This window comes from Canis aureus, chromosome 8 (assembly GCF_053574225.1).
Source record: "Canis aureus isolate CA01 chromosome 8, VMU_Caureus_v.1.0, whole genome shotgun sequence".
NCBI classification, from domain to species: Eukaryota; Metazoa; Chordata; class Mammalia; order Carnivora; family Canidae; genus Canis; species Canis aureus.
The window spans coordinates 73,335,181-73,358,046 of NC_135618.1; the positions used below are offsets into that span (position 1 = coordinate 73,335,181).

The 22,866-nt window shown below is 44.4% G+C and overlaps 2 long non-coding RNA genes across 3 annotated transcripts in view; one reads left to right on the top strand and one right to left on the bottom strand.

Annotated features, from left to right (window-relative positions):
- LOC144318199 (uncharacterized) overlaps positions 1–22,866 on the top strand; it is a 59,454-nt gene that overhangs the window by 31,005 nt on the left and 5,583 nt on the right. The window lies entirely within an intron of this gene.
- LOC144318198 (uncharacterized) lies at positions 643–4,939 on the bottom strand. The gene is made up of 2 exons (XR_013384015.1): positions 4,716–4,939; positions 643–853 (listed from the first exon to the last, which is right to left on the bottom strand). It is a non-coding gene; the product is annotated as an uncharacterized LOC144318198 (long non-coding RNA).

Consider the following 22,866-nt stretch of genomic DNA (forward strand, 5'->3'; position numbering starts at 1 on the left):
ACCTGATTCTATCATTACCACAACCCAGTGAGGAAGACAATATTAGCTTTTATAAATGAGTCTCATAGAAGTTCAATTCCTTGACCAGGGTCATGAAAATAGCAAATGGTGGAATAGTGGCTGAGTACAAAGTTTCCTATAATGACCTCACTGGTGCTTCTGACAGCTGCATCCTTCCATATGATCCCATATTCCCTCTCTCCCCACCATCACGTCAATCCTCAATCTGCAATTAGTCTTTAATAATCTGGGGAGGGGATTTAATGAAGTCCGATTTTGAGGCTAAAAAAGAATAGTTTGTGTATTTTATATTTTATCTGATGTTCACAATGATAGGGGATCATTTTCTCAATCATGGATACAATAATGAAATGAACATGTGCTGGGTGCAACAACCCTGGCTTGCACATCTTTCCTAGATTAGTCAGAAAATGGTAGTCCCCTTTTCAAATGTACAAAGTGCAGGTGGGTGTGGAGACGGTCTCCCCTGGATAAATCTTTGTAAAGTGCATGATCTCAAACACTTCTTTGCTGACTCTCAATTCTGTATAGGCTCTGGGGTCACATCACTAAAAAGCTCTGAGTTTAATAAACTTACCACCCATTTGACTCTTAACCATCTGAGCAATGCTACAAGCTGAATACCACATATTCATTTAATAAACATTTATGAGCGCCTCCTGCGAAATGGGCTCCATGCTTGTGTAAGTAGATGTGCTCTTGAAGTGGGGGGAAGACCATTTTCGTGGATGGGCATCAACACCTCCTCTTTGCCGTCTGGTCTGCTCCTTTATGGGACTCTTATAATCTTTCATGGGAGACATGGTGAATGAGACTTTGGGCTCTTCCCATCCTAGAATGAATGAGAAACCTATTGTTAGTGTCTTGAATGTTTTCTATCCTCCTAAATTCATCTGCTGAAGCTCCCAGTGAGGCTGTTCTTCGGAGATAGGGCTTTCAAGGAAGTAGTTAAGGTTAAATAATCATAAGGATGGAACCCTGATTCCATAAGATTAGTGTCTTGCTTCCTGGCAGGAGGACTATAGAGGACACTTTCTATTCTCCTCCATGGCTATGCCAGGCTTGGGTTTCCAGGGAGTCAGCCCAGAGTCTAAAATGAATTCACACAGGAGAAAGGAGCTAAAATGTCTGAGATAGGAGAAGGTGTAGGTAGCTTGTTTTAATTCTAAAGCTTAGAAGATAAGGTTGGGGAAATGACTGTAGCCTCCTCCCCAGTGTCTGGCATTTCTGCACCTTCAGCTCTTCCCACACAACCCTGAGATGTTAGACATGCTGGCCTGATGGCCCCCAATTCTCCCTACTTGTCCACTCACCTACACCACCACCAAAGAGGCCCTGTTGTTTGTCAAAAATGACTCTTCTAAGTGGTCCCGGCCACCCTCTACTTCTCCTCCCTATTCTTAAACTCTGTTGTCTTCTTGCTAAATAGTCATTAATTGAATGAACATTTACTGCTTCCCTATAATGTGACATGTTGGAAAAGGGTAACTCCACACAGTTGACCTTGCCATTAACCACCCCACCCCAGGAACTTTGCTTGCTTGCCTTTCTCCTGGGTAGGAAAGTTGGAGTCAAAGTATGAATATCAAATTTATTGACATTTCTACTGGCGGGGCTGGGGGTGGGCAGGGTTCTGATGAGTTTGCCGAGTTGAATGCCATCCTGCCTAAAACACTTAGAGCAGTTTTGGACTTTCCCCAACCAACACCAACAAACCAAAAACTAAAATTTTCAGATTTCTGAGTGGTCAGATTGGGATGGAACATTCCCATGGAATTTTCATTCCTTGGTACTTACTCTTTTGTGTGTGAACCAGGAGCCCCTAGGGTCTACCACATTAGGGGAATCAGTCATGTTATCTGGCCTCAGTTTCCCCAGCTGTTACCAATGTTCTAGAGCTGTGTTGTTCAATATAGTAGCCACTGGCTCCTTATGGCTTAAAAAATTTTTTTTAGAGATTTTTATTTATTTATTAGAGAGAGAGAGAGAGAGAGAGAGAGAAAGCACAAGTGAGGTGAAGGCAGGCAGAGGGAGAGGGAGAAGCAGGCTCCCCACTGAGCAAGAAGCCCGATCTGGGGCTCCATCCCAGGACTCTGGGATCATGACCTGAGCCAAAGGCAGATGCTTAACAAACTGCACCACCCAGGTCCCCTAAACTAATTATAATTTAATGAAGCTAAAAATCCAGTTCCTCAGCTTCTTTAGCTGCATTTCAAGTGGCTGGCGGTTACTGCATTGGATAGCACAGGCTTAGAATATTTCCCCCATCATAGAAAGGTCCACCTCACAGCACTGAAGCTCTAGCAAGGACCACAGCAGAGATTTGTACAGAGACAAGTTTGTCCATTGCTTAAGAGCAAGGGTTTGGGCTCCGACAAGCTTGCACTGAAATTGCAACTCTGTCCCACTCATATTAACTGAGTGACCCCGGGGAGTTACTCACCTTTTCTGAGCTTCAAGGCCCTCCTCATCTGTTGTATGGCAATAAGGGCATTCATAGGGTAAACTGTGAAACTTCCATGAGGCATGAGAGGGAAAGGGCTAAACTCGGACTTCCATACCTGCAGTCTTTGCTCTCATGTAGTTCAGGTGTGTTGTGGAGGAGGAAGAGTGGGTCAGAGGCACCCAAGAGAATGAAACTCAGGGGCTTCCCTGTGCTGCCTGCACAGTGTAAGGTGGATCTGCTGTTGAAGGTCATTTAGGTACGGGTTTGCCCCTCTGGCTGGCTTTCTGGGCAAGTCAGTTTGAGACCTTTCATTTCTGAAAGGTAAACAGCATGGAAGGTCAGGAGCCTGGCACTTCCTCTATGCAGAAGATGCCTGCTGGCAGCAGAGCCAGCAACCTGGGGTTTGTGCAGGACATCCAAGCGAGTATGAAGACATAAAGAAGATGCTATTACATCTAGTGTATGGCTGTAGAGTTTGTATCCTTTTCAAAATATCTGGCTTTTAGGATTCATTAATCATTCATTCAGCCCCCATTTGCTTTTATGTTGGTTGCATGCCTACTTGACGCCAGTGGTAGCTTCTGACCTTGTGCATATGTGAGGGGTGGGAAGGTAGGCGGGTGGGTGGGTGAGTGGAACGGTGGGTTGGTGGTAGGTAGGTCAGATTCTAGATGCTTAAGAACAGGATGAGGATGCGCATAAGAGTCAGCAGACCTAGATTTTGTTCTCTGGATGACTGTACCTTGTCCATGTGGTCCCTGGAATACCATCATTTATTTAGACTTTCTGCTCCATAGGTAGAGACATCTATAAAATGAGGCTGTTCATTTCTGTTCAGCCTATCCCAGGTTTTTATTGAGAATCAAACAAACTTCTGTGCGTGAAGGGCTTTGAAACTGTGGTCTCTCCCTCCAGTAATACCCTTCCACCCCCGCCTTCCCTTTGCCTCTGCTTCTAGATGGTAAGTTCCCTGAAGGCAAGGAAAAGGACTCTTTCACTTGGTACTCTTGCTACTATGTATCCAATACCATCCCTCTTTCTTCCCTACTAACAGAAGCCCAAGAGGAAACTTGCCAGCTTAACACGACAAAGCCAATCATGACAGCTCTGTCCCCTGCCCAGGTTCCCTTGCATCTAGGAACGGACCAGTGAGTAATTTTGTCTTGACCAATGAGATACAAAGGGGGCATTGGCTGAGAGAAAGTGATGTGGAGAAGTTTTAGGCTTTCTCAATGAAAATATCATTACGGCTGAGTTAGCCTTTCTTTTTTCCTGCCTTGAAATGGAAGCTATGGTTGGAGCTGCAGCAGCCACCTTGAGATCATGAGGAAGGGGCTCAGATATCAGAACTGTCATCCCAAACATCATACAGCCTATTCACTGATACCAATAATTATCTGATACCAGCCTTCTTGATATAAAAGAGAAAGAAAATCCTTCTTTATTCAAGGCAATTTTGTTTGGTTTTCTGTTACTGGGAGAAGACTAGAGTCTTAATTGACATAAAGTTCCAGCTCAGCACCTACCAGTAACTGGTCAATAGCAGGTGCTCAAAGATGTTATTGTAAGAATGACTAGATAAATACCTGAATGAACATGTGAATCATCAATCTTCATGCCCTCTGCAGCACTTAGCCTGGAGCCTGACATCCGATAAGCACATGATAAATATTTGTTGAATTCAATTGCAGAACCCAAAGTTATCATTTAGCACATGGAGGAAAGGAGCCAGAAATACTTCTCTGAACAACTCAATTGCCCTTTTAAATAACACAACAAAAACTGCCAGCTCTCTGAGTTGAAGGAAATACAAAATTGAGAACATCTAGTACCCAAAAGCAGTGCTCCAATTTAGAAAGCCTAAAATAATACCACTCATCACTCTTGTCTCCTGGCAAAGTACAAATTAGTGGCTTGGAAAATTCATCCAAGCTCAAGGGTGACACAGACATTAGCCTAACTAGGAAAAGCCCTTGTGGCCTGCTAGGTCTGCTTTCCAGGTAGGGTTTCTCAGGCTCCACCAAGTCCAGAAAATCACAGGGCACCTCATTTAAAACAATCTCTGCAAAGAGTCAGATACAGCAATGTCAGAAGCACAGAACATTCTCAGTGCAGGCAGAGGCTGTTCCTTGCAGCTCCCCTGGCTCCCAGCACCGAGTATAAAGGGGTTGCTAAAGGAGGGGCTGGCATTGCCTCGAATCCCCCCTTGGTCATTCCCCCACTTTTAGCAGAAGAGACTCAGACCCACCTTGCCCTCCATGGAGATGGCTCTGCAGACAGCCTCCTTCCAGGAAAGCATCATGTCTGGTCTGCTTGGGCCTCCAGCAAGAAAGAAGGATGGGAAAAACACCAGGCAGATTACTGAGCATGAATTATTAATTCTTATTAGCATATGAAAATGCTGTCGGTGACAAGCACTGCGAGATATTGCTCATGGCAGCTAGGCCCACGTGCATGGAGCCGGCTAGACTCCTCTGCATGGAAACTAAGCATATGTTCAAATAGAGCAGCAATGATTATGGAGTGGCCACTCTGCCCCAGATGAGGCATTCATCACGTAGGCACAGGGGCAGCACAGTACGGCTGTGCGCGCACATGTGTTGGAGTCAGACAGACAGGATTCTGAGGCCAGCCAAACCGTCTGTTAATTCATTCCTTCTATCATCCAGTTTTCTCATTGATACAATACATTTGATAGTATTTAAGCCCAAGGACAAGATATGGCTATTAAATAAAATAATGTAGATAAAATGCAATGCTGCATGCCTAACCACTTACGTGAATGATACATATGCACACGTGTGCACACTATGCTTATGCAGACACTGCTCTTTACCACGCTCCCCAGAAGAGGAAACCCAGTCTCCGAGGGGAAATAAGCAAGCGACAGAGCTAGCAGCAAGCTGTCAGAGCTGGAGCCGGAGTCAACCCTCCCTGCCATAAAAGCCTAGGTTCCCTCTCTGGGACCTCTCACAGGAGGCGGGGGTTTAGCAGAGAATCATGCAGGGAGAATGTCTTACAGATCCAGTGCTCTAGAACATCCCTGCAGTTCTTTCACTCTCCTTCCTTGTCCACAGCCCAAGCCTTCATTCTGGATCTGACACCTGAACTCAGGAATGGCTCACCTCTTCTGGGGGGTCCTCGGGGCAAAGTAGCTAGCTGAGCCAGATCTTGTGGAAATTCAAAAGATCCTCAGGGACTGCTGGCCCAAGCTTCATAAAGACCTAATGAAAATCTGTCAGGAGGTTGAGCACAGGTGCTTATGAACTGCTTTTTCTTTTTCCTTTGTGGCAGTCTTTTATAGGATCCTATGTCTGGAAAGCCCAGGGTCAGAGGCTGGGGCCAGCAGGCTGGGGCAACTACAGCCACAACCAGGCTCTGTGTTCTGATGTGCAGGTGTGAGTTCAGGGAGCATCATAAAAAGATAGAGCACAGATCACTCGGGCAAAGGTCACCTCTGAAATGAATGTGACTGGTGATCACCTGTCAAACAGTAAGAGCATCATTTATACTGTGCACTGTTTGATGAATGGGGGAAAGAGAGAGGTCGGTGGTAAGAGGGATCTAGCATTTATTATGAATGGACTCTCTAAATAAATCTGTGGGTCCTGGTCACTTAATTCCCATCCAACCACCACAACCATCCCCTTATAAGACCTCTGAACCTCTTGAAGATCTTAGACCAAGGAGTCCAGTGTAGCGGACACTTGTAGAGTTTGTGGCTGTGTAATGTCCATTTTGCCTTTGATACTGGCATCCAGATTTCCTTTTGGGAAACTGATTCCCTCCCACGAGATACAGACTGGATAAGCCAAGAAGCAGAGGTGTGGCACCTGAGTAGGATCAATCAGACCCTCTGCAACAGGGTGTGAATCTTGAGCAGTGACAATGAGGATGAAGGTGATACATGCTTGGTTATTCCAGTAGCAGTGTTCTGGTGGGACTGTCAAAATCCATGCTACCTACACCCTTGAGTTTCCTTGTTCCTCACTCTTCAATATTCCTGTCATTTCCTGGAGTTCCCCTTCCTCCGAATTATAAGAAATAATAGTAAAGCTGCTAATTACATTAATGCCCATAATCATCTAGAATCACACAATCTCTGTGGATCAATCAGACTGGTTGCTAAGACAGACACTACAATGGACACAAAGAAATGTAGGACGGGAAGCGAGGGTAGTTACAATTGACAGGGACTCAGAAGGAGCAAGACCAGGATACTGATGACCAGGCAGCTGGGGGAAGAAATATGTGAGATGGAACTTTTACATGGGCCAGAGTATTAGAATATTTGTATCCAGTGTAAATGCTCACCAAAAACTACCCCCTTCCCCACTGAGGATGGACAGATGGACTCTTCCTTCAATACCAATCACCTTCCTCTGCAAATACCCAAGTACCAATGAGAGAACCTAGTGACCAAAATGGCAGCTGTGGGACTAAGGATAAAGGGTAGGAAAAAGCTCAACAATATGGACTTCCTCTCACCAAGGACCTCCTGTCACCTGCTGTCACTCTAGAATGACCAGTATGCTGACATCAGTAACAAACTGTGGACATGAGGGAGTAGCACTATGATAAAATCCCTCCAGGAGGTCATCCAGCTGCCTGGTGGCAGGTTAATTACACTAAGCCACTCCTGTCACAGGGGCCTCTGTAATTTGTCCTGTTGGAACAGACCTCCATTCTGGGTTTTTTTGCTTCTCCCTCCTGGCCTGTCAGGCCTCCGCCAGCACCGTCATCTGTCAAGTTACTGAATACGTTATTCACTGTCTCACACAACATTGCTTCTGGCCAAAGAACGTACTCCCCAGGCAGAGAAGAAAGGCAATGAGCTGATGCCTATGCAATCCACTCTTATCATGAATCCTATCAGCCAGGAGCATCTGACTTCACAGCTTGGTGGATTGGCTTGCTGATGGCTCAATCACAGGGCAAGCTGAAGACAATATTTTCAAAGTTGGGGGCTGTCTTTCTGAGGGGTGTGCATCAAAGCCCAGAATATGGTCCAGTTTCTCCTATGGCTGGAGCACGTGAGTCCAGAGACACAGAGGGGAAGGTGGGAAGGGCATTGCTCATGAACATACCCGATGATCCATTTGTAAGTGATTTTCTTCCTGTATACATGATTCTGTCTCTCCTAGGAAAGATAGTGGAATTGGAAGCAGGAAGTGCCACCCAGATATTCCCTGCTACATTTCACTGGGACAAAAGTGGTTCCCCTGCTGGCTGGGACGATTGGCTGAGTAGTAAAGGGAAACTGGGCCCCTGTTACACAGTGGTGAATAGGAAAATACTCAGGGCATCCCTAGGGCAGTCACACCATTCTGACCTGTGACAAAGGTCCATAGGAGATGCCAGTCACTCTATGTGGGCAGGTACACCAAGGGCTCAGAGCCCTCAGGATGCAGAGTTGGGTCTTTGTAACTTGCCCAAGAGCACCCCCATCCCACCATTTTCTGCAGTGCTGGAACAAGGTGGGGGAAAGTGGAATGGATATTGGAAGAGGGAAGCATTATAGATTGATGGGACAGCTGCCATGGCCCCATGAACAGTTCATTCATCGATTCATTCATTCAATAAACATTTATTGAGCGCCTCCTACATGGTAAGCAGTCTCTGGGCCAAGGGGCAAAGTAATGAATGAAACAGACAAAATTCCCTTTCTTCATAGAGTTTATGTAGATAATAAGCCCCATAAATAAACAATATATATTGTGCTCGAATGTAATAGGAAATATGGGTCCAAAAAAAAGCAGAGGAGCAGAACTGTGTGTTGGAGGAGAGTGTAAGTCTTATGGTTGGGACCAGTCTCCCTGAAAAGGTGACATGTGAATAAGGACGTGAAAGGCTTGCAAATGAGCAAGGTGTGTGGAGTCTTCCAAGTAGAAGGGATGACAGGTGCACACATGCTGTGGTGGGGACAAACCAGCCATGTTGGAAGAGTGAAGGGGCCAGAGTGGCTGAAGTAGAGTGAACACAAGGGATGAGGCCACAGGGTCAGGGAAGCATAGAGGCCAGATCATGGATACTCTACTGGCATGATGATGAAGGGTCTGGTTTCTAGCAGAGAGTACTGAAAGCCACTGGGGGTTAAGACAGGATGCTGTCAGGTTCATTCTGGCTGCTGTGTTGAGAATAGACTGTAGCAGGGCAAGAGAAGGGACAGGCACGCTGGTTGGGAGGTTATGGCAGCAATCCTAGCAAGAACCAGTGGTGTTTTCAAGAGGATTTTATAACAAGGAAGGGATACAGAGTGGTTGGATTCCCTATGCACTTTTTAAAGTAAAGCCAATGAGACTTGCAGACAGATTTATACGAATGAGAAAAAAAGAGGAGGTCTAGGATGTCAAATGTTCAGGTTTATATTTTAAATAATTTCCCTTCTTTTTCCTCTTTTGTTTGCCTCACTTCACATGTAGGTTGGGTAGGTGGTGGTTAAATTAACCATCTACTTCATAGACTGGAAAATATCCAGATGGGCTCACATATAAGCAGAAGTGAGGTAAATATGAATCAGAGATTCTAGACATGGACCTGGAGGCATGATTGATAAGAGTTTAATTTGCTGCTTTTTGGTAAAGGGGTGGGAATGTTTTCAGTTGTATCTGGAATATCAAATTACTTTAAGTGAAGGTGTTTTGAGAAGTGCATGGCAGGGGGTTGGGGGGAAGAGTGGCTATAGACACTGCACTGCAGTGGACACCTGTTTGTTTCTGGCTTTTCAGCACCCATCCTACCTTTCTCCTGCATCCTTCTGGGAAACTTTTCCCAAATTATGGACCTGCGGTCTCTCTTATGGGTAATGAGGATGATGATAGTCCCTGAGACCACATTCCAGGTCTGCAAATTCCAGCTCTGGGGATCTTGGACCAGCCTCCCAGCCTCCGTCTTGAAAATGAGGATTATAATACCTTGGTGAGCCCCAATCTGCAACCTACTGACCCTGGTCTACGTGTGGAGCATTGGTCTGGCTTGCCTTTCCCTCTGGATTGGATTTACTGTTCATTTCCCCAATGGACAAACCCCTCGCCCTGAATCCAGTCTAGTTGCCTGTGGTCTTGTCCTTCTGACCTAATTCCAACCAAAATTTTCCATCCAACCAACATAGTATTAAACCCTTATGTTCTTTATTGGAATTCACTTTCTTGGAAGGATCCTAAAGGATCAGGGCAAATAGAGATATGGAGTCAAAGTTTATGCCTGGAAAGAGTCATACTGGGCAGATAAACATCCTGACAACTGTGAAATCCAGACTGTCGTGAGAGCAAAGTAAGCCTGAGGTGGGTAGCAGAAACCCAAGAATAAGCAAAGGGCTCAAGATCTGGGGAGAACGAGTAGGCAATGTCCAGGATGATGGGCTCATGGGGGCACAATGGGGATACATGCCAGAGGAAGAAGCAGGGAGGTGTTGCTACTGGCTGGCCTTATTCTTCTTAACACTGACTCACATGGATAATCTGGAGCCATTTAAGTGCCCAGACACAATAAATGCCCGTGATCTCCATTGGAGTTGTTCTCTTGGGTCTAGCATTTTGACAGCCCTCTGATGATAAGACTCATGTTGCCTGAAGCTTCAGAAGCCACATACTCCCTACCCAGATCTTTCAAAACTGCACCTAGACCAAAAGCAGCCATGTTCTTTGCACATGGAGTCTTGAAATCTTGGCATCAACTGCTAGTGAGACCAGTGTCACCTTGTCCCTGTGCTATAGTGGCCCTAGCTCAGTGCTATCCTCACTGTCCCCTCCCTCATCACCTTGGAAATGAACCATATGGCTGTCAATTTCCTGTCCAGAGTGACTTTCAGAGACGTGCTGGGGAGCATTTTATTGAAGTCGGGAAATTGGAAAGCATCTCAATTTCTCTTGCACCAAGATTTTATTATTTCCTTTGAAGTGAATTTTCAAATACACCAGACAAGTCTCCTCTCAAATGGAAGTATGAAAATGCATGTAAAAATCAAAAAGAAGTTTTTTTTTTTTTTTTTGGCTTCTCCCATTTTGTATCTTCCCTGCACTTGCTTGCCTGTCTCGCATCTGTTAGTGGAAAGCTCACCTCTACGTACCCGAAAGTGGAAGGCCAAACAGAGCGCTGAAACGCCAGAGAGAAAATGACAGTGAGATTTTTAAGGTCTTACTTCATCACCAGTTTTAGCTATTTATCATGCAGGGATGACAGTCATCTTCATGAAATGATGCTTATTTTTATTAACATTTTTTCTATATGCTCCATGATGAACATGTATTACATTTAAAATAAAACAACAAGCTCCTTTAATTTTGTACCATAGGCCTCAGCTATGTAGAATGCAATAAAGAAATAATAAGTTTGGACTTGGAAGTGACGTTTTAGGTCATCAAGAATCCTTTTGTAGCACCTGTGACAGATTAGGATCCTTTCAAAGGAAACTCTTAAATTCTAGTAGGTCAGAGGCAGGAGGATTTTCTTTGGCCATGACTAGCCTTTTGGATCTAATTAGAAAATGTCTCCATGACAGGGTCAGCTCACAGACATTTCCCTGTGCTTGGTATATGGAGGAATGCCGCAGGCGAAGCCAGCGGAGGTCTGGGTCTGATTGAGCCAGGATGACACTCAGCAGCCTCAGCCTCAGTGTCCAGTGACGTCTGGGACAAAAGAACCTGTACTAGACCTAGGATGGGCTCCTCTGTAGTCTGGAAGTCATAATTTGTCCTACACACCTAGCCTAGCTAGCATCTGCAGGCCAAAGCTTGAATCCCGCTCTTATTCCCAGCTACCCTGCTTCATGTCCTAGTCTTTTAAGGGGCTGCGAGACCTTTCTGGAATGCCAGCCCACTGTAATGAGATCTCCATCCCTCCCTGACTCTTGGAGTCTTTTCAGGGCTCAAAGGTGGCCCATTCCTAGAAGCTTGTTGGATCTTGCTGTGAATGAAGAGAATCCACCTAATTTGGACCCACACTACCTGATTTTTCACACACGTCATGTCATAGCTGGTATAGAAGCTCCTGCTACAGGGGTCTGCTCAACCACAGCTGAGCCCACCATCACCTTTAAACACCATGCCTCAACTTCCAAGGCAAATTTCTGACATTGGCTCAGTCTCTGTGACATCTGAGTCCAGACTAGTGTTCAATCCTGGCTGCCCCTCCTCCCTCAGTGGCCACCCATGCCTCGCATGCCGAATGCACACATGAAACTTTTCAGATATGTGCACACAAAATCTGATCTAGCCCAGTCAGCAGCTCTTCAGTATTGACCCCAGGCATAGACATTCCATGCATCTCTTGTTCCATGGATGAACACCTAGGCAGCAAGCCCTCTAAGATTTTGAGGGAGGCTCATTTCTCAGCAATTACAGACCTAATCCCTGCTCAAGAATGAGACAGCTTCCCCTGTGCCTGGAACTGGGACTATTCACCCTCCGGCCAGGACATCAGAATCCAACCTTTGGCAAGGATAGATTGATGCTGTTTCAAGTTCATTTGTTGCTATCAAAGTCCCGACTCAGTCCACCTGTCATCATTTCTTGAGAAGTCAGCATTTCAGCACTGGCCTTGTTACTGTTCACACATATGCTAGAAACTCCATCCTACACAAGAAAGGAAGCTACTCTTCAATTGAAGAAGCAGAGTCCATTTGTGCTGTCATAACTACATCTGGCTCAAAAAAAATGAATGGAAGGTCAGGGCAAAGCTTAGGAACCCTTAATCCCTGATAGATCACCTAAATAATGCTTTCTGTTTAGTTGAGGTGGTTCGGGTGGCAACAGGTCAGGAAACCTCACAAGGGGAGCCTGATGTCTTCGGGAAGAAGAGCTTGCATTCATTCTCCAGAAGAGTGCTGCCTTTAAAGTCCCCGTGGAGTCAACATCTTTCCCGCTTTCCACGGTGGGCGTATTTCATTAAACCAGAACTAGAACTTGGCTGTGAACTTGGAGTTCACATACAGGCGTGGAAGCACCGGTTCACCAAGATGGATCTGATGGGCCCGCCCTGTGTGCTCAGGAAACCAGCAGGGCATAGTTAAGGGAAACAGATGCTGTGCAATGTCACCATCTCAGCATCCTGTGGGCTTCCGCACATGGGCACTCACAATGAACACTAGCCATTATCTTGTAGGTAAAATGCTTTCATAGTGGATGCATTATATTATTATCCCTAGCCTCACCAGTTTATTTGCCTAGTCTTTGTGATAAAATCTCAACATTTTTTTTTATCTGATAAGTTGCCTTTACTCTAATCCATAGTGGCTTGATTGAATGGAGAGCTAATGAAAAGCCAGGGAGTACAATATGATAAAATCAGCTACTCAAAACTCACCAGTGCTAAATACTGTCACAAGTACAAAGATCCTACCTCATCGCCCAGCATCCAACGTGCTCCGTGATCTGCCTCTGACCAACATTCCCAACCATGTCTTCTATACTTGTATTTTGTATTTGAAGCATCTATTATTTTATTGCGCCACACATTTTTTTTTAACTTTATTCTCGGAAATATGCTTCATATTTTATCCCTACCCCTCCTCTTCTTATCCCAAGTCCAGAATGTGGGTTTAGAAGTGATATTCTTATTCTTACAAATTCTATGCTTTTATAAGATCCCCCATTGGCTTCTCTATGGACAGTATCAGTATAGGAGTGGACACTCAACCTGAGCTGAATTCTTGCACCGTTCTTTAGATCTTGACCCAGGATCTGGGAATTGTACTAACAGGGGACCGGCACCATTGTTTCCCTCCAAGAGGAGGCAGATAGTCTAGAAGATTGTAAATGACAAGCTAAGAGATTCAGAGACAGAGGTGGTCACAGTGAGTCCTGGTGATTCTCAAGCTATCTGTCCCTTTTGTTGTTATGATACCTATTCCCCTACTGGCCCCACAACTTTGTGAGCCTTACTGTTAGTTTCCATTTTTACCTGAGCTATGGCAAGTTGATTTTTCAGTCACTCGCAACCAAAATAATTCCAACTAGCACATAGAATATGCGCTTTTTCTACCCATTTGCCTGCCTCTATGGGTCCTGCTTCCTCTGTGAATCCATTCCCTTATCTCTAAGGCACAGAGTCCTACCTTTCTTTCAAGACCAAATTTAAATGCCAAAATCTTAATCAAAAATGGCAGCCAATATTCCCAGCTGAAGTGATCACACTCTCTCTGCTCTACTGCTCTCACCACTTCTTTACATTTGTGATGCTCTGCCTTAGAATGAAATGATGCAGGTATTTGTCTGACCTTACCTCTTATTCTCCATTAATTGCAAAGTTTCCTGAAGCCACAGATTGTATGATCATTGGTTTGTTAATCCCTACCATATTTAGCACTGGACAAGTCATGTGAGAAGAAATACTCACTTAGGTTTTTTTCTTTCTTTCTTTCTTTCTTTCTTTCTTTCTTTCTTTCTTTCTTTCTTTCTTTCTTTCTTTCTTTCTTTCTTTCTTTTTTTTTCAGATTGTATCTACACCTGATTCTTCCAGGTCATGGGAGCCAAGTTGTGGAAGTAGTTAAATTTCCTAATCAAGCAAATTCCACCCAACAACACTGTGTTCTAAGCATGAGTTTCAGGCTCCTGGAAAAGGCACTTTCCATATCCCAAGGCTGCTTGACCTACAGCCACTCTTTTTAGTTTTTGCTCAAAATATGCATGCAAGCATTAGCATTGCTGCAGAGCAGCATTACCCCAGGGGACCTCCCTTCCTTTTGAGCCCCTGTGATGTCATGAAATGATGTTGTTGGTGGGCCAACGAAATAGTCCCCCTCACTGACTTTTGAGCCAGGATCACAACATAAGATCAGCGCAGGACCTGGAAAGTAACATGAACCAGCAATCTGCAGGAGCTGCTACCCTAAGGGGTCATCAAGACTGCAGAGCATGAAACATCGCTGCTGGAGATTGAACATAGCCATGTGTTTAATTGTAGTGTTACTTAGTCTTGGAATGGCCCATTCCAATCCACCTTCCGTGTCTATTGGAATATATATTTTTTTATCTTTCAGGGTACTCTCAAAACCCGTCTCCCTTTAGCTCTCCCTCTGCCTCCTCCCTACCACTGGGAGCATTTCACCTTCTCCTGCCTCTCCACAATACTCCTGTTCCCCGCTCTTAGAGCTTTGAGTGATGAAGGGCAAGCATCTGCTTGGCTTATATTTGTACCGCCCGAGTCTGTCTCCCCGGCTAATGGAAGGCTGGAGCTTGTTCCTTTTGATGTCCTATTTCGCAGCATGGAGCCTGGCACAGATTAGGTTCTCAGTCAATATTTATTGTTGGTATCATCCCATAATTAGATGATGACAACAGGAAATATTTATCTTCTCGCATCTAGGTAAAACTGAACCTGATTAAGCAAGGCAGTTATAGGTGTCTGGGCAACTTCTGTGGCCTTCCAGCGGAGGAAAAATTTATAACTCATCTCAGCAAACACTTATAACACTGGTGCAGTTTGCTCAGTGATGATAAATATGTTGGCATTGTCATTTTGTCTGTCATCTGCTGTTTGTTTCTCTTCCTGGATTGCGGCGTCTCGAGATACACTTATTACCTTTCTTCCTAAAACTCCACTGCATCTAACCTAAGACAATAAGCGGAGTGGACAAGTCATAAATGATTGATTAGTTGATTGACTCCATTAATAAACATTTCCTGGGCTTTCACTGACTGCCAAAGATGCATAAACTGGGATGATTTTCCGTAAGGCTCTTAGTCCAGCGAGGGAGACATTGCATCCAATTGCAGCTTTTTGTTGATGAATGTGAATCACAATGGAGACATTTACAGGCCAATATGGGAACAAAGCAAGGGGTGAGGAATCCTGCCCCAGAAAGTGCTTCACAGAGGAGGTGATATTTGAGCTTCATTTTGCAAGTGTTTGGGCCACCCAGAAGAGAACAGATTTGAGGCTGAGGGTCATAATTAAATGTCATAATTTCATGCCTCCATACGGCATGGCTGTTTGCCCAGCAAAACACTTACACCACAACTGACTGGGTCCTGACCCTGAATCGAGCATGAAGAAGTAGAGACAGCCAGCTACAAAGCATCCACATGCCAGGTTCCAGTCCCAGGGACAGAGCTGCAAGGACAGCTGGCCCCTTTCTGAGCCTTAGTGTTCTCACCTGTAAAGCAGGTGTGATCATCTCATTCCGATGAAAATTCAAGTTTGAAAGTACTTCAAAGCTCTGTGATAGTCCCTACTCATTTTTTTTCTTTCCTTTGCTCTGGTGCAAGTACTCTACTGTTCTTTAAAGTCCATCACTTTATTCCTCTCCTGCAAAGTGTTCATTGCTTTCATGTTGAAAGAAAAGCTACAGCGCCCCTGCTAACCCAAGGAGGAGTGGACGGAGCAGTGGTACAGAAGAAGCAGTTAAAATATAAAATAATAGCAAGGGGCTGGGCTTGCCCCTGACTGCCCATTGGTGCTCTAGTTTTTATAGTCCATTAAAACCTACAATCACTGTAATGTTTATGCATTATTGGGGAGATAAATTGCATAATTTTCATTTTGCAATTTAAATGTAATTATGATCTTACTAATGACTAGAACCTGAATTTGCTAGACTATCAGTTTTTCTAACCCTTGCCAAAATTATAGGTAATTACTTAAGGCTTACAATAATTATAAGTCCATCTCTTAAATAATTAATGTGCACTTTCATGGTACAAAACAGCTAGTAATCAAACGACCTCCGCTTACACCGCAAACCCATGCAATTAGGCCTATTGTGAGGGTCTGCGGAAATAGACCCATTTGTTAGGGGCCCTTCAGTTGGTGAGCTGAAATGCGGGGTTGCTGTGTTTTATAACATCAAATAAGGCAGAGTTCCCCTGGGAAAAATGATCTGCGAAACGGTAGGAATTCAATATTAATCTGCAGGATGCTCGAGTAGTTGGTGGGAGTTAGTCTGAGAAGGGGAAAGAAAGGGAGGAGTGCTTTCCGTGTTGGGCCTGGAGAAATGGGGGATGAGCACAAAGCACCTAAGCATGGTGAGTTTGGGGGGGGTATCATCTACCTTTTGGGCTGCCTTTCTCTAGGGGACGTGTCCATTCTGTCATATGACCAATACAGAAGAGCATGCTGGGCTTTGGAAGCACAGGATAAACTAGACAGGTTTTTGGCCATAAGGGATATAATCCACTGATGTGGACAAGCAAACAGAAACTGAGACTGTATTCTGAGAAGTGGCACGATTTCCACCTAGTACTGGCCGATCTAAGAGCACCGAGCCCTGACCAGTGCTTCTCACTGTTTATTATTATCCCACTCACAAAGAGCTTTAAAAATTCTAGAGGGGGGAGTGGGCCAGCAAGGAACCTCCTAAGGGCCTGTATGCCTTCACACACCCACTCCTGGCCCAAGGTTATGCTTCACAGTGAACATGATGACCGTGTCTTAGTCACATTGGCAGATGTTCTTGATTTAGGAAATGTTGGAAAACAAGCTGCTGGAGGCATCTCTTCCTCAATAGTCTGTGTTCTCTGTTTTCCTCCTCAGCTCTTCCTTTTCTAATTACACTCTGTCCACTCCCGTCTCCTCCAAGAACTTCTCCAAGCACTACAAACCCTTTGACTTTTCCTCTTTGTGCGACAGTTAAGCTTATTTGAAGGGTGTTGTGTTCATTCATTTTTATGTGATCAACTTGGCTGGGCACAGTGCCTAGATATGTAGTCAAACATTATTCTGCATGTTCTACAAGGATGTTTTTTGGAAGAGATTAATATTTAAATCTGTTGCCTTTCCCCATGTGGGTGAGCCTCAACCAATCAGTGGAAGGCCTGAATAGAACAAAGTCTGATCTCCCTTGAGCAAGAGGGAATTCTGGACCAGATGGTCTTTGAACTACAATGTCCTCTCTTCCCTGAGTCTTCCACCCTGCAGATTTTGGGACTTGCCTGCCTCCATAGGAGCACAAGCCAATTCATTTTTTTTTTTTAAGATTTTATTTATTTATTCATGAGAGATACAGAGAAAGAGAGAGGCAGAGACACAGGTGGAGGGAGAAGCAGGATCCACACAGGGAGCCTGATACGGGACTCGATCCTGTGACCCTAGTATCATGCCCCAGGCCAAAGGCAGGCGCTAAACTGATGAGCCACCCAGGGATCCCCACAAGCCAATTCTTTAAAATCTCTTCATCTCTTCCTCTCTGTATATATGTATATATATACACACACACATATTTTACACATTTAAATGTTTGTATATATAAATTATTAATAATTATTTATAATTAACAATTCTGTATTATACTAGTTAATATGTGTTTATATATAATTAACATAACATATTATCATATATTATACTATTAATATTTATTAACAATGCACAATATTTTATTATTATGACATGATTATAATATTAATATATTATTATACTGTATTTTAATATTATAGAATTATATATTCACATACATTTCATTGGTTCTGTTTTTTTTTGGAAAGCCTAATACAGGTGTCTTAGTCTAATGTCAATAAACTTAACTATTAATTATATATATATAATATATATATAATATATATATATAATTATAGTCTCCTGCTCTGGAAAGATGTGGATCTAAGGCCTTGCCCTCAACCACTGGAATTCTCATCCCTCATCCCTTCAATATTGACTAGTATGTGCTTAAAATGATGCCATCCCAGAGGCACATACTCTGCAAAACCAAAACACTATTAAGATTCAAAGCGTGGGCTGAGTAATCAGTTTATTTAGGGGAATAGTGAAAAACAGTGAGGCAGAAAGCCTTGTCCAGTTCCTGCCCAGATGGAGCTGGCTTCATGTACCCATGTTCTCCGAGAATCATGGCATTCTTCCATGTGGCAATGCAATATTTTTTAAAAGATGTATTAATTTATTTGGGGGGGCACATGAAGAGGGAGAGGGGAAGCTGACTCCCCACTGAGTGCAGAGCCCAACCAAGCCTAAACCAAGAGTCAGACACTCAACCGACTGAACCACCCAGGTCTCTACAATGCATCAATTTTTAAGTGTAATATTTTTATCTTACCCATCTCCCAGTGAGTCTATAAAATTCCAGGAGCATAGGGACCAACCATATTTGTAGTTAGCTCAGTGGTTCAATAAATACACGCTGTCTAAATGACTAATCAATTCCATCGTAATGGTTAGGCTGAAAATCTGTGATAATGACATTTCTTTTTAATGATCTAATTCAAGCTACCAACCTACCTCTACAACCACCACAATTTCCCTCTATCCAAACCATTAAAATTCTGGCCAATCTGGCCATAAAATAAGAACCCAGAAGTTTGGTTCAGGAAGGCTTCACCAAGCCCATCTGTTCTGCTTTATGCCTTGCTCATCCATACTCTTGCCTCCCACCAATGGGCTAAGTGGAGTCCAGTCCATGAAGAATGCACCCTCTAAGGGCAAAAGTGACCCAAATTGTGAGTGATCCATGGTCCTATACATGAAGGATACTCTCCCTGAACCATTTCCAGTCAGATCTTCTCCACAGAATAAGGATAATCTTTAAAAACTTCACTGGGGTAGCTGTCCAGTGACGTGAGATTCGAGGGACCTAGCTACAGTCCTATCTTCCACCTCCATGATAAAAGACTTTTCAAATTAGTTAAGACACACCTCTTCTTCATGCCAGAGTAAGGGAGACATACATGAAGACATATTTTGCCCATTTTTTTCTTTCTAAAATTTTTATCTTTCAATCTGTGATTTAAGTAGTATCATGTGTGCCAGAGGGGCTGGTGGGGTGTTATTTGTACCCTCTCCTTTGGATTTCTGATGGAATTTATTCTTTTATGTCCTTGTACTTACCTGCCTCAGGAGCAGAGTATGAGTGCGGAGGGTGGTTGTGGAAGCAGTGATAGTTCTCTTTGATTCTGGATATCCTGGCAATGACAAGGAAGTGAAGGCTGATAAGAGCTGGCACTGGAACCTCAACTCTAGCCTGACAGTAAGAGGACCCTGTGCTTAGCTATGATGACAAAATTAGACCTGAAAGCCTCCTTCTTGGGATGCCCAAGTTGAGAGGCAATCGCTTCACTGAAGCCAAGAAAGTGAAATCCAGGATCCCAGATAGAAGTGACAGACTGTGGGACCCAAACACGGATACTCCACACCCTTGCTTCACCTTCCTCACTCAGTGAATTTATAGAGTTCTTGATGGATGTGGTATGATATGGTGTGGACCCTTTCTCTTAAAACAGCAGCAACAACAACAACAACAATAATATTCACTGATATTCAGGGCCTTAAGGGATTGAATTCCAACCCAAGTCCTCCACTCACTGCTGGGTCCTCCTGTGAATGTCATCTTCTCTCTCCGGCTTCACATATGCACAAGTAGAGTTAAAAGGCTCAAGACTCGGCAGACTTGGATTCTGATATCTGGCTCTTCGCACCAGATACCTCTGGTAAATGGTGAGAGATTTACATTTCTTAACTATAATCAGCAGTTTCGTGAAGACATCGTAGCTTTTGCAGTCGGGAGATGTCATATGTCCTCACCCTGCCATGTTAGGGATTTGTAGGATGTGAGCATGTAGGATTACGTGAAATCTATTTTTTTTTCCTGAAGAAGCCATCCCACACCATCTCAAAATCCCCCAAAGCACCTGTCGTTGTATCCCTGACCTCTTTGGCAAAGACAGCAGCCCTGCAACAGTTGTTCTCAAAGTATGCTTGACAGATTTTATCTTCTCTGACAATAGGGCTCCACACAGGCCTTACTGAAATTTAAGAATCTGTGCAAAGTATCCATATCCACACTATCACCTTCACACCCCATCACCCTCAAGCAAAGGGTCTGACTCAAAGGACAGGAGACTCTGTTGCCAACTACAGCAGGCAATTGTCCTCCAAGATATGCTGAATTTCTCAGCGCTCAGCACGTTATTCCCCAGAGGGAATCAGCCCCCCTTGAATCCACAACTTGATGGTATAAGAGACCCTCGGAGCATCTTCTTCTGAAGTCAGAGGAGTGCAAACCAACAGTCTTTGAGTGCTCCAGTCCCACCCAAACTCATAGCAGAGATTGGAAAACCACTAGGTTGGCACGCCCAGTCCTTGAGCCACTGGGAGCCTGCCAAGAACAGGCAGTGGATTCTGGTAGCAGATGGGGGATCCCACTGCAGGAGGCCTTATGTGTGCTCACTGAATTCTGACATCCTCTGTGGATCCTCTGTGGATGATCACTCCACTCTCTCAAACCCAGAGTGCAAGGACACAGATTTCTATATGAAGGAGAGAAAGAAAGCGTGGCAGAAACAATGACTTTGGACTCACATGCATTTGGTTCAAAAATCTAGCTACGATATTCTAGACTCTAAGATCGTGGGCACGTTGCCTAGTATGAGAGATTGGGGTAACTTTCTGGTGCAGTTGTTAAAAGGTGGGAGGGTATGGCACATGGTTTGTGCCTAATGCACATGAGGAATCATAATCACTTCTCTGTGTAGACACTTAGGAGCTCTTTGTAAGTCCTACTTCCCAGCCATCCAACAGGGCTTTCCTTGCCTCTTTTGATGTGCTCTGACAGCTTTGCCATTGCCTTCCATGTAATGCCCACCCTCCACCCAATCAAGACTTTGGTTGATTTAGTCTGGTTGCATCTCAACTCCAGATTCGTCTTTGGATATCACCTTTTAAGTCTCCCTAGACCGCACTCTGAAATGTACAGGTCAGGTGTTCACACCCTCCAGGTTTGGTTCCCAGACTTTAGTCTATTGGGAACTCTAACCACCAGTCTGGCTCCCTCTTTGTAGTAGATTGTTTTTTTGTTTGTTTGTTTTTTTGTTTTGTTTTGTTTTAAGATTTTACTTATTTATTCATGAGACACACAGAGAGAGTGTCAGAGAGACAGGCAGAGAGAAAAACAGGTTCCTCATGGGGAGCTCAATGCAGTTCTTGATCCCAGGATCCTGGGATCACGACCTGAGCCAAAGGCAGGTGCTCAATGAGTGAGCCACCCACGTGCCCCTCTTCTTCTTTTCTAAAAATTGATTAACATATAGTGTATTATTAATTTCAGAGGTAGAGTTTAGTGATTCATCAGTTGTATATAACACCCAGTACTCATTACATCAAGTGTCCTCCTTAACACCCATCACCCAGTTATCCCATTCCTCCCACTCACCTCCCCTCCAGCCTGGCACCCCATTTTTAACCAGACCTTCTCGGGAAGTGTGAGCCTATTTCTTGTACATTTCCCCCTAGCCATGTCTACTGGTCCAAACCAGACACCACCTGTTGTTTGACATCATCCCAAGTATCTGCCCAGCAAGAAGGACTCTGTCTCAAGGGCCCACCAGCTGCAGTTGAAGCGATGTCAATATGGACACTGCTTCCTATAAGCCGGAGCTAAAAACACATATGTGCACTGTTGGTCCCTCTCCCGGGAAACCTTTGGCCAGGTTTAGCCCTATCTTCCCCCCTCTTCTTTAAACCCAAACTGCTGACGTTGTATATGCTATTTGCAAGCCCAGGAGAAATATGGCCTCTCTAGGCTATGTAACTTCTCTGCTATAGCAGCATGAGAAGGCAGTCGTGATTTCTTACTGGGAGAGACCAATTTTAAACCTCCATTGGGTTCTGCAGCAAAGGAGCTGATGATTTCACCAGGCACCTCTATTTATTTTATAAAAGAAGACATAGCAGACCGACTGGGGAAATCTTGTAGAATAGAGCACCATTCATTATATAAATGGATGAGATTATTCTCATGCATACAGCTGGAAAACATGTCTCTTCTGTTCTCTGGTCTGCTACCAGAATTGTAAGCCAAGACACAACATTCTCTGTGAAACCCTTGTGAGAGTCTTCAAAGAATAAGAAAATATTTCTAGAGACATTGAACTCTAGGGCGTATGCAAGTGAGCCAGTCATTTTAAGCAGTGTCTCTGGGTAGCAAAAATAAAGGACAAGCTTCTCTGCCCAGCCTTTGTGGCCTTCGCCTGGCTAGAGGTGCAAGGAGAATGCAAAACCCCTTTGCCTTGAACTGCAGGCAGCTGAGATACTAAAGATAATTTAGAGAGTGACTTTTTAAAAAATAGATGGATTATCTTCATAGAAGAAATCTGCCTTTCCCAGCCTCCTTTGGAAACCCACTCCCCCACGTAACCGACCCTTCGGCTACGCTCCCTTTTGGGTCACTGTAGTAACTTCTAGTGACCTTGGTAGAGGTCAAGTCTCTCCAGGCTTTGGTTTCCCCTCTCAGGTGCCTCAAGAGGCAGCCCTCATTCTCTTCGTCATCTGGGACTTATGATGGTCACCATGGTGGGCTCCCCAGGGATGCTGATGGTCAGTCAGTAGCAGGTATAGAGTCTCCCAGCACTGCTAGATACAGCGTCAAGAGATCCGGCGGCAGTGAAACCTGCACACCAACTCATTTCCAGGCACCTCTTTCCTCTCTCTTCCCTTCGCTCGCATAGGAGCCCCCACCTTCC